Here is a 12162-nt window from a genome sequence, read left to right as displayed (position 1 = left end):
CCCTGAGTTCTGCTGGTATGTGTGACACATTCTGCATTGCTAAATATGACAGCAGCAGCAAAGGAAGAAGATGTGGAGAACGGCAGTTTTCCGCACAGCCTCATTACTGCAATAATGCCGGAGTCTGGTTCCATACCCTCCGCAACATTTTCATCCCCAATATCGGAACGTCAGGACACCTGCAAGTCCAGCGCTCTGGCGATCGCCAGCAGGGTCGCACCAGGGCGCCGGATCAAAAACCAGGACTTTCCAGGATCCAAACCAAAGCCAGGATTGCGTTCTGTGATCTGATATGTCCTGCTTAAACCAGGACACGGGTTGGAGGGAGGTATGTAGTTCTGGCTTTCCTTACAGCAAAACCCAGCAGATTCTCCCCTATCTGCTCTTCCCCACATTTGATCTCAGAACTGGGTGGATGGAAAACAGTCAGTGGGGGTGGGAATGGGAATGCAGGAAAGACCCAGTTGGGGGGACAGGATTCAGTACTGAAGGATTCGGCAGGCGCTTGCATTTTCCTTCAAAAGCCCCCCATGGCACTGCTGTGAAACAAATAGGTGGTTGGGAAAGCTGCTTCTTTTCACAATACATAGTAAGCACATACCATACTGTTGCGTCTATAAGACGCCCCCATGTATAAGACACCCCATGTTTTGGGGGACTCAAATTTAAGAAAATGGGGAATGGCACAGAGTTGTTGAGCTATTTTTGTGGAGGATTGCCCAGAGTTATTGAGCTTTTTTTAGGGGGGGGCTGCCAAAAAACGCTCAATACACGCGTCGCTAAATCCGCCTCCTGTCTATCCCATTGCTGGCAGAAGCTGTAAGTCGCCCGCCCAACTGCCGGAGCATCAGCCAATCAACACCACCCATTGACGCAGCAACCAATAGCACACACAATAGCCACTGACAGCCTTGGCAGCAACCAATCAAACGTTCACCCTATGCACTACCCATGTTATAAGACGACTCCTACTTTTTAGCATGATTTCAAAAGGAAAAAACATAGTCTTATACATGAAAAAGTACGGTATGTTGCAACCACTTCTTGAAAGTTCCAGGACTGTCCCTAATTGTGCAAACCTTTCTTCCTATTTTACAAAGTGTGGGGCGTGGGGGGGGGGTTGCTTGGTTGCGAGTGCCACGAAATTTGCAAAATGGGCTCGCCTTCCCCCAAACGGTAAGTGGGTCTCGTAAACAAAATTGGTTGCGATATATTACAGACTGATGCCTGTAAATGGAAAATAAGAATTTTAAAAGGCTGGCTTGTGCCTACAACACAGACTGTTTCTCCACACCTCCTGGATGCTGATCTTTGTTTCTCATCCAGGAATGAAAATGATTTAGCTGACTCAGCCGTGCTGCTCTGCCCAGCCTCTTGTGGGGGCTTGGAAGTACTGTTTGTGCAATGCTGGGGACTTTGCTGGAAATGCAACAATCCCCCACCCACAAACACCCAGTAAACAGCCAAGACTCAGCTGCCGGGAGATCAGGCAAGCTCTGCCAGTTGGTACTGCCAGTTGGAAAGTGATGTGGCTCAGTGGGCTCCTGGATCAATCTAAGGCAGCAGCTTATAAAATTTATAGGTAAAGGTAAAGGGACCCCTGACCATTAGGTCCAGTCGTGACTGACTCTGGGGTTGCGGTGCTCATCTCGCTTTATTGGCCAAGGGAGCCGGCGTACAGCTTCCGGGTCATGTGGTCAGCATGACTAAGCCGCTTCTGGCGAACCAGAGCAGTGCACGGAAACACCGTTTACCTTCCCGCTGGAGCGGTACCTATTTTTCTACTTGCACTTTGACATGCTTTCGAACTGCTAGGTTGTCAGGAGCAGGGACTGAGCAACGGGAGCTCACCCCGTTGCGGGGATTCGAACCGCCGACCTTCTGATCGGCAAGTCCTAGGCTCTGTGGTTTAACCCACAGCACCACCCGCGTCCCTATACAATTTATACGCTGCTTCATTGAAAAGCAAACAAATCTCAAAGCGGTTTTCAAAAAGATAAAGCAATAAAACCAAGGAAAAAATTACAGCAAAGGATCAGCTTCAAGCAGTAGCATAGCGTGGGTTGCCAGCACCCACAGCAAGGAAAATATTGCATGGGAGATAAGATGGGTAGGGAAGGAGGATTTTATTATTATTAATAATAATATTATTACAACTTCCATTTTTTTTTCTTTTGGATTTTTGTGTCCCTAAGAATTTTGCTCCAGGGCTGCCATCCCTGTGGCCCTGCCCAAGCTAGGCCCCTGGCTTCAAAGCTTCCTGCTTCGCCAGTTAAACTCTGGACAAGCAATCAGGGACAGCCTGTGTGTTTGCAGTTAACAAAATACAAGCAGAAGTGGGATTGTCCACTCTGGGGACCCAGTATCTGTTCATTTGCTTCTGAATACCAGTTGCTGGAAGCTATAGGAGGGGAGAAGGCTCTTGTGCTTGACTATTGCTTGTCGGCTTCCCACTGAAGGATTTGGGTGGTCACTGGGTGAGAACAGGATGCTGAATGAGATGGACCATTGGCCTGATCCAGAAGGGCTCTTCTTATATTCTTGATTTGGGGACCATCTTAACTATTGTGTCCAGGTGGGCTACACGAAAGTCATCAAGTGAATTGTCGCAAGTGTCCCACTGCTGCTGAAGAAAACACTGAGCTAGATGGGCCAGTGGTCTGACTCTGTATAAGACCGTTTCTTCTATTGAGACATGTTGGGAGCTTCCAGTTCATCAATTCTACCTGGCCAGAGAGAGAGAGAGAAAGATGGAACGAGAAAATGGCCATGTTGAGTGAAGGTATACCAATTAGGAGTCCTTGCCCTCTGTCTTCACCTGAATTCCAGCCCTGTCTTTATCTCTCTCTTGGCTTGTTAACAAGTTCTGGACACACAGCCTCAGCCCTCCAAAGAGCTTAAACATGGCAGCTTCATCTGATAAGGTCCTCTAGGGGAGCCTGCTTGTTAGCAGCTGCTTCTGAGCAAGCCCCACTAGATGGAGAGGCCTCAGGATCTGGTTAATGTTTAGGTCGTCCTACCTGCAACAGGGATGGTGTCAGGCCAAGTGTTGATTGAGCATCATTGAGAGGAACAGCAGGCAGTCTCCTTAAGCGGGTCTCTTGAGCCTGACATTTAATGGAGCTCAATGGAACACGGAGTTCAATGGGGACGTGGGTGGTGCTGTGGGTTAAACCACAGAGCCTAGGACTTGCCAATCAGAAGGTCGGCGGTTCGAATCCCCTGCTCTGGTTCGCCAGAAGCGGCTTAGTCATGCTGGCCACATGACCCAGAAGCTGTGTGCTGGCTCCCTCGGCCAATAAAGCGAGATGAGCGCCGCAACCCCAGAGTCGGTCACGACTGGACCTAATGGTCAGGGGTCCTTTTACCTTTTAATGGAACACGGAGCACCATTTCTTCATTCATGTGGGATCCAGCCAACCTCTCTGCTGAAGTTGCAGGCGTTGCGTTCAAGAGTAGGATGCTTGCTCAAGAGACACTTGTTCCATTTCTTCTCTACCCCACTCCTACCCCTGAGGGTTTAAGGGTGGGCAAAAATGTGTCAAATGATAAAACCACAATTACAAATAAATCCTCACTTGGCCCTGAAGCTCAGTCTCAAGCTTTTAGCGAGTGTCCATGAAGATGATTAATTTATGTAAAAGCATTTCTTTCATTTATTTATCATTGCATTTGTCCTGTCTTTTTCTCCTAGGAGCTCAAGTTGGTGTACATGGTTCTCCCCCTCCTCACTCAGTCCACACAACAACCTGTGAGGTAGGTTGTGCTGAGAGGCAGTGGCTTGCCCAAGGTCACCCAGTGAGTTTCGTGGCTGGGGGGAGAGGATTTGAACCCTGGTCTCTCCCAGGCTATGCCACACTGATTCTCCAGGCTGCTTTTTTTAAAAAAAATATTAATAATACAAAATCAACATAAAAGCACTGAAACAGTATAATAATGAACAGTAAGCCAGCATTAGGGATTCAACAGTGGCAGAACAACGCCGAGTGCCTGTATTCCTTTCCCAAGACTCCAGTCCTCATGATTCTAAGCAAAGTTCTGTTTAAATAGAAACAGACAAAATGTCTCCATGCAACCAGGGGAGAAACAGCACAGAGTGCTGCTGCTGCTGCTGCTTTCAGTGGAAACTCTCTTTCTTCCTAAGGTGGGAGTTGCAGCCCTTGGAGTGCGTCAGCTCTGGGGAGGGCGCGGCCTGCCCAGGGCCTGCCCTGTGGAAAACAGCCCAGCTCCTCTTCCAGCTGCAGGTGGCCTCAGTGACCGGCCGACTGGTTGGCTGGCGGCCGATGCCCAGGCTGGCTTTCAGAGTCAGCACTTTCCACGCCTCGCACTGTTTTCTTTCCACGCTGGGTTTTCTCCTGCTGGGCGAAGGCTTCTGAACGGTTTCCAACAGAAACTTTCCAGTCCCTACTTTCTTTCTTTCTTTCTTTCTTTCTTTCTTTCTTTCTTTCTTTCTCTTTTTCTTTCTTTGCCTCCGTCCTCTGGGCTCTGGCTGACTCTTCTGCAAAGGAGCTGGCCTGCCATGAAAGCCGTCCACACAATGGGTGCTTGTGCCAGGCAGCTCCTTCTGAAGGACCCCCCCTTTTCCCCCTTTTTGCTAGGTACAGTGCTTTTTCCTAGGGGACGCAGGGGGACACACACTCCTAAACATTTTGTGAATCTTTGGACTTTTGTCCATTTACTGTATTTATTTTTTCCAGATTTGAACTATAAAATGGTGGTTTTCTAGAGTCAAAATGAGAGCACCCCTAAACATTTTTAAGGGGGGAGCACTGGCTAGGTATAATAAAGAGGGAAAACTTTTTCCTGGAGCAGCTAAAACCTGGTTCTTTCTCCTGTTTGAAGTCCAGTGGGAGAGCGGGGTAGGGTAGATGGAGTAAGGGGTGGGGTGGAATGGCAGGAAATGTGAATGGGGGCTTTGCACCCTGAGCTTCAGGGGACACTTTTCCAGCTGAAGGGCTGCATCTGCTCAGGGGGCATGTCTTGGGGGGGAGGCACATGACAGTGATGGAGGGACTATAAGCAAAAGTGGGTGGGGGAATGGATATGCCTTCAAGCTTAAGAAGAGTCTGCTGGATCAGACCCATGGCCCGTCTAGTCCAGCATCCTGCTCTCACAGTGGCCGAATTGCCTGCAGGAAACCCACAAGTAGGATTTGAGCACAAGTGCCCTCTCCTCTCCTGTGGTTTCCAACAACTGCTATTCAGAAGCATGGCTTCCTCCAACTACGGAGACAGAGAGCATAGCCATCATGGCTTGTAGGCACTGATAGCCCTAATCTACAGGATTGACAAGCCGAATTGCCGGCAGCCCGGAAAGGCTCTGGCAAAATCCCCCATCTCCCCAGGCAAAGAGCCAGAGCATTTCTGAATCCTTGGCCCAGGCCCCACTGCCACCCTCAAGACGAGGCCACAGGGACTGGCATGGGGCCACCCCTCCCTGTTTTTTTAGCCATAAATGTTTTCCCAATAAATCCAGGGCAGGTGATAAGGAACAGTCACACAGACACAGACTCACAAGGGCATTTGGGGACAGCTGTTTCAGATCACCCACCCACCCAACAAGGACTGAGTGGGATGAGCCGAAAAAGCCATCATGGAAACTGTGAGTCATCTAACGCAGCCCCTCGTAGCAGCAGCACCACCACCAAGCTGGGGGTGGGGTGGAATTGAACAGTGGGAAGAGCAGAGAGAGCTGCGTCACTGAGGCAGTGACCCTGAATGCACTTACTAATGAGTAAGACCTGCCGGACTTCAACCCCACATTGAACATTTGTGAGGTTGTGGGATGCGGGTTCCGATCGGATTGGCGCCCGGGTTTCCAACTCGTCTCAATCTCTGCCAGACTTCAGTTCCACAGCTGGGAAATGAAGCCACGCGGCTTTGGGTTGTGCTGCTCCCCACCCCCACCCCCACCCCTCCCCTTCCCCAAGGCACAGGCAGGGGGCTTTACCACCCCACCCCCTTTCTCATTCATAAAGTTGTATGCAGAAGAAGAAGAAACCAACAGATTGCCTGTGTCTCGCAGAGAGTTATAGAAAACAAGTAACAAACGGAGGAAACAAATGTTCCTCTGGTGGCCAAGGGGAAGTCAGAGTAGATTATTCAAGGTGCAAATGAAGAGCACCAATTAAAAGATTGACTTTTTTTGGAATGTCTGTACCCTGGTCATGGATGCATAACCTTGTGTAACCGAATCAGTTGTGGATGTTGTACAGTGGTACCTCGGGTTAAGTACTTAATTCGTTCCAGAGGTCCGTTCTTAACCTGAAACTGTTCTTAACTTGAAGCACCACTTTAGCTAATGGGGCCTCCCGCTGCTGCCGTGCCGCCGGAGCACGAGTTCTGTTCTCATCCTGAAGCAAAGTTCTTAACCCGAGGTACTATTTCTGGGTTAGCAGAGTCTGTAACCTGAAGTGTCTGTAACCCGAGGTACCACTGTATTCTAAGCTGTAACAAACCATAAGCAACTTTTGCAGACTTCTTTGAACAGGAATGGGGAACCTGCAGTGCTCAAGATGCTGTTGGACTACAACTCCCATCATCCCTGACTGCTGGCCGGGGCTGGTGGAGGCTGGTGTCCAATAACATTTGGAAGGCCCCATGTTGGCTATTCCTGGAATAGTTTTATACGGTTATTATGACTACTGTGGTCGCTGGTGTTATCATGACAACAGCAGCCATACAGCTTCTATATGTAGGAGGGATGCACCTCACACAGCAAGATGTCTTCACGGAATTCATTTTTATAAAGACCATCTTAGATTAAGGTCTGGTTAACTGCAGCCACAAATTCTCCCCCTTTTTTTGCAACATGCAGAATATCTTTTTTTTCTGTTTTGTTTTCAACATGGGTACTATTTCTTGTTTCTTCTTCTTTCTCGTGTCTTTTCATATTGTGTGCACTTTTTAATTTTGTACTTCTAATTTTTCAATAGAGAATATAAAATAAAAACACAGCAAAATGTCTTGGGTTGGCGCTGGGACACCAGACAAGCCACTCGATACTTCCAAGAGTTCGGTGCCCAGGATCATGACGCGAATTGACATAAAATAGGCAAAAGCTCATTTATAGCAAATGAAGACTGGCTGGAGGAGGAGAGTATATCTCACATGCACCATGCTCTGCAATGCACCCAGGTGCCTTATAAGCATAGTAATGGGGGGGTAGGTTAAGGTTGCAGGAGATCAGGGGCGTGCTGCAGAAGCCCCACCTCCCTTCAAGGCCCCTCCAGGCATGTTAGCCCCAGAGCTTGTTGGTGGGCCAAAACTGCCTGTTGAGGGGCGATTTTCCGAGCCAGGACTCTGGAAAATGTGGAGGGATCATGATCGGGGAAAGAGAAAAGAGGATCTTTCACTTTGAACAGTGCGTATTTCTCTCACCACTGAGTAAGGGCAGCCAACCCTCATGCAGCTGGGATGGGAGGCCAGCAACTTGCAATTTTGCCACTCCATTGACTGGTCTACAACTAGGGGAAGCAGCTGCAGCTGGAATTAGGAAACAGGAAAGCCAAGCGGACAGGCTCTTCCCTCTGCACTTGGTCTCTCTCTCTCTGTTTCTCTCTCTATTTCTCTCTCTCTCTTTTCGCTTTTATCCATCACAACGCCAGCACAATTCTTGCCACTCTTGCTCTATACATCACTGGCGGGCAAAATATGTGGCCCATGAGCCACATCTGAGTATGGGAAACCCACTGTGAAGGTGGGAATTCAATTCAGTTTGCATTTAAAGACACAGCGATTCAATTCAGTTTGCATTTAAAGAGACAGCGACCTAAACATTCCAAAATGAGATGTGGACCAAAACACAGAACTATTCCATGGCATCTGAAATTCCCTGGATTTGTGCAGAAATGTACTTGCCAGGACAAAGTGTGCATCAAGATGAATGAAAACAACATGCCAAGGTGCATCATAGAATAATAGAATTGTCATACAAGGGGCTTTGCAAAACTGCTTGTTAAACTGCACACACAGTAGTGTGGATATTATTAGGAAAATTTCACCCTAAAATGCTGGTGAGGATGTTTAACGTTTTTTAGGTTCACAAACTGATATGAAAATGTGGAGAACTGACCTTGAGGTTGGAAACATGACAAACTGAGAGGAAAAGAAATTGACAGATCGTCCCGCCCTTAATTTGGATGGGCCATAAATAATGTTCTGGGCAACATTGGCATCCTTTGGGGATTCATCAACCTTGTGAGGCATCCCGTGGGCATCACCATCACCAGGGCAGTAGGACCATGTGTCGTGTGGTCATTAAGCTGCAGCTGGTTCATTGAAGGCTCCCTGAAGGGGCTGCTGGGGCCACGATTGTCTTGCTCACTGATCTCGCTAGCACCAGAAGTGGGTGAGACAAGCAGTGGTAAATTGGCAGATTCCTTGGCAAATAGCTTGAGAAATGGATGGAAAGCACTGCCTGGCTGGATCTGTCTAGGAGGTGTCAGAAGCTCCTGCAGCCAATTGGAAGTTGCAGAACCTGCGTCGGGCGATAGGGTTCCAAAGAATGTTCACAAACCGGAACACTCGCTTCCGGGTTTGCGGCGTAAAGGAGCCAAAATGTTCGACTTGCAAGGCATACACTGTCCACTGCTCTTACAGATGGAGGTTTCATTCACTTCCAGTTGCTAATACCATGTGTCCTCTCCTCTACGAATTTATCTATCGGAATGTGTGCTCTTTAAAAAGAAAAACTGGTGAAGAGGCCCTCTGTAGCCCTGCATCACATTCAGTGCCTCTCGTCCCCCCTGGAGTGCTGTTTTGCTCCAAGAATATTTATAAGGCCTTCCCAGGCCCTTCCTTAATCATTCCTGAACTTTGTCCCTGTGACTCTCTCTTAATCAGCCCCTTCAGCTGCAGAATTATTTGTGTAGCTCCCAAGCTCCTCCAGTTGGCTTCGATCTTCCCCCGTAATGAGGAATTAGTGGCAGCGAGGTTGGCTTTTCACACAGAAACACACACACACAAACAGCCCCCTTTTTTTGGATTGCTGCTTAAAAACGGGAGCCGGGAGTTAGAAGTGCAAATATTATGATAAACAAGTATAATAAACAGAACTTCGGGAGGGGAAACCAGACCTTCTATCCCAAGGCATCTGCCAACCCCTCACAAAGCGACTGCAGAGAAGCTTCTCCCTCGAGGGAGGATTGTGCTGCGACAGACCTGGGGAAGGAGGGGCAAGGGACAAGATTGCTCTGCATCTTAATGGGAGCCCAGCTAATTCACCCTTCCTGAGACAGTGCACAAAGTGAGATGCAGCGACACCTCAAAACTCACACCTTTCCAAATCTTGGCTTTCCAACCAAAGTAAAAAAGCAAGCACATCATATATTAGAATAAAGTGTGCATAAAGGTAAAGGTAAAGGGACCCCTGACCATTAGGTCCAGTCGTGGCCGACTCTGGGGTTGTGGTGTTCATCTCGCTTTATTGGCCAAGGGAGCCGGCGTACAGCTTCCGGGTCATGTGGCCAGCATGACTAAGCCGCTTCTGGCGAACCAGAGCAGCGCACAGAAACGCCGTTTACCTTCCCGCCGGAGCGGTACCTATTTATCTACTTGCACTTTGACGTGCTTTCGAACTGCTAGGTTGGCAGGAGCAGGGACCGAGCAACGGGAGCTCACCCCGTCGCGGGGATTCAAACCGCCAACCTTCTGATCGGCAAGTCCTAGGCTCTGTGGTTTAACCCACAGCGCCACCCGCGACCTATTAGTGAAAGGAATATGCAAATAAGCATTCCATTAGGAGGAATTGCTTGGCCGAAATGTATACATTGAGTTCCATTTCCACAGTGAAGGTCTGTGGGTTTGAATGATGGAGGCAGGAGGCAGGCAGGGAGTTAGGCAACCTCCTGGAAACATGCTAGACTCAATGAGGATCCTTTCCCATCCCCAGACAGAGGGCATTTCGGGCCAACCTCCCTGGACCACTTGGCTCCATCATCTCGGCATGCTGCAGATTTCTGGAGCCCTCAGATGTTGCTACCTCCATGTCTGACTCTGGCAAACCTTTGTCGGCATCCCTCCAGTAGGGTGAACTTCCGAGTCTCACAGGTAGCCAAGGCAGCCCCGTCTATCCCACCAATCTGCCATCTGGCCACTGCACAGGCCTTGACAGAAGGCTCAGCCTAGTCCTTGCAGCAAAGGCCTGGGACATCTGGTTCCAATCGGGCTGCCCGTTTGCAGCTCTCTGGCCTCTCCCCCTCCTCCTGGTCTGCTTGAGCGGAAAGATTTTGTAGGAGCAAAGTTCTCAGTAAATCACCGGGACGGCTGCAGCGGCCGGCATCACTGGAGGCTCATTTTTCATAGGAAAGCTCTGAAAGCAAACAGTGGGCAGTGGGGGAACTTGCTGCGCTCAGCAAGAAATCCCAGCTGCCCCCTGCCAATGCCCAGCCCCTGGGAAAAGTGCCTCACTCAGAGACGCTGGCACAGGATTCTGCGCAGGCCAAGGCTTGGCTTTGCCATGACAAACACTGGTGGAGTTGCAGGTCATTCCCCCTCCATCATTGACAGGCAGGGCTGGCCCCACAAGGCCACTTTCATGACAAGGGGGTCTGCACCCCAGAAAATCAACTAGGAGTCAGTGCATGAATGGAAGGAAAGGGGAAACCCATTGACACTGTTGCCACTTAGCTGTCTATCAGGGATTCTTTATATACGGTATATATTCTTTATACAGTCATACGTTGGATCCTGAACGCCTTGTGAGTCAAACGTTTTGGCTCCCAAATGCCGCAAACCCAGAAGTGACTGCTCCAGTTTGCGAATGTTCTTTGGAACCTGAACGTCTTATGCAACTTCTGCAGCTTCCGATTGGCTGCAGCAGCTTCCTGCAGCCAACTGGGAGCTGCGCCTTGGTTTCCGAAAGTTTTGGAAGTCGAACGGACTTCCAGAATGGATTCCGTTCGACTTCCGAGGTACCACTGTAAACTTATTCAAAGAGATATATATAAATACCCATTACAAAGTATCTTTTTATAATATACTGAGATAAAACAACAACTTTAGTCTAAAGGAGAATAAAGTCAGAAGGAAGAAAAGACAAGGGAAGGAGAAACTTTAAGAAAGAGAGAGTAAGAAAAAAGGAAAAGAAAGGAAAAATAAAGATAAAGAAGAAAATAAAAATAAAAGGACTTCCGGCTCTCTGTCCTGTAGCGACACACGGTATTCATTCTGTAAGATCCAACCATTCTATCTTCTATAAAGCAGAATTTTTTCAATCCTCAAATCCAGATATCACAAGTTCATTTTCTCTTTCACGCAAAAAGTCCGTAAGAAATTTCCAATCCTTAACAAAAGTAATGATTTTTCTCTAATTAAACGTGTTGACTTTGTCATCTCAGCCAAGTCCAATAGTTTTATCAGCCATTCCTCTATAGTAGGTAGCAGTGCCGTCAGCAGCAGCCATGGAGAGACCATGGAGAGACAATGGGATGCTCCCTTGCAGCCACAACTGCCATCACTCCGGACAAGCGCAGGCTCATCCTCCTCCCTGAGCTCAGCAGAAGCAGCTCTGGCAGAGGAAACAGGGACATTCTGGGATGAAACCAGAAGCCAGGATGGCTTTCATAATTCTAGGACTTACCCTGGAAAATCGGGACACTTGGAGGGTTTGGGTTTATTAACTATAGTTAACATTAGACACGGCTTAGTGTTATGCGAAAGCCAGGCCATTGTATCTGTCTTCACCTACAGAGCAAACATTTCCCAACACATTTGGGAGCCAGACCCAGGAAGAGATGACCAGGAGCTGCTTTTGCCCATTTTTGAGCTACCAGGGAAGTTACAAAAAGTGTGGGTTTGTTTTTTTTCTCCCTTTCCCTTCTCAGACTGGAAAAAGGAGTCGGTCAGCATTTCTTCCCCTCTCAAGAAACCAATACCCTTTTTGCGGCACTCTGCCCCTGTTGACCCCCCTCCTTACTCAGCAAAGTTCCCTTTCTGCTTTTGGGTACCTAAGCAATCTGCATCTGTTGGCACACGGCTTACTCGTTCCTCCCAAAGACATCATAACACAATAACATGGAGTGCTGTTCCCAGGCCTCCTCCTCTCCTCTGAACTTTCCAGAATTCCACCAGGCATCATGGGAGGTCCCTCCCCTGGCAAATCAGAGGGGATGGCTGCCAAAAATAACTCCCTTTCGTATGACGGGAAATTATGTGTCCACTC

Source organism: Podarcis filfolensis (genome assembly GCF_964270895.1).
Source record: "Podarcis filfolensis genome assembly, chromosome: 15".
NCBI classification, from domain to species: domain Eukaryota; kingdom Metazoa; phylum Chordata; class Lepidosauria; order Squamata; family Lacertidae; genus Podarcis; species Podarcis filfolensis.
Note: the sequence above shows the minus strand (reverse complement) of the source record.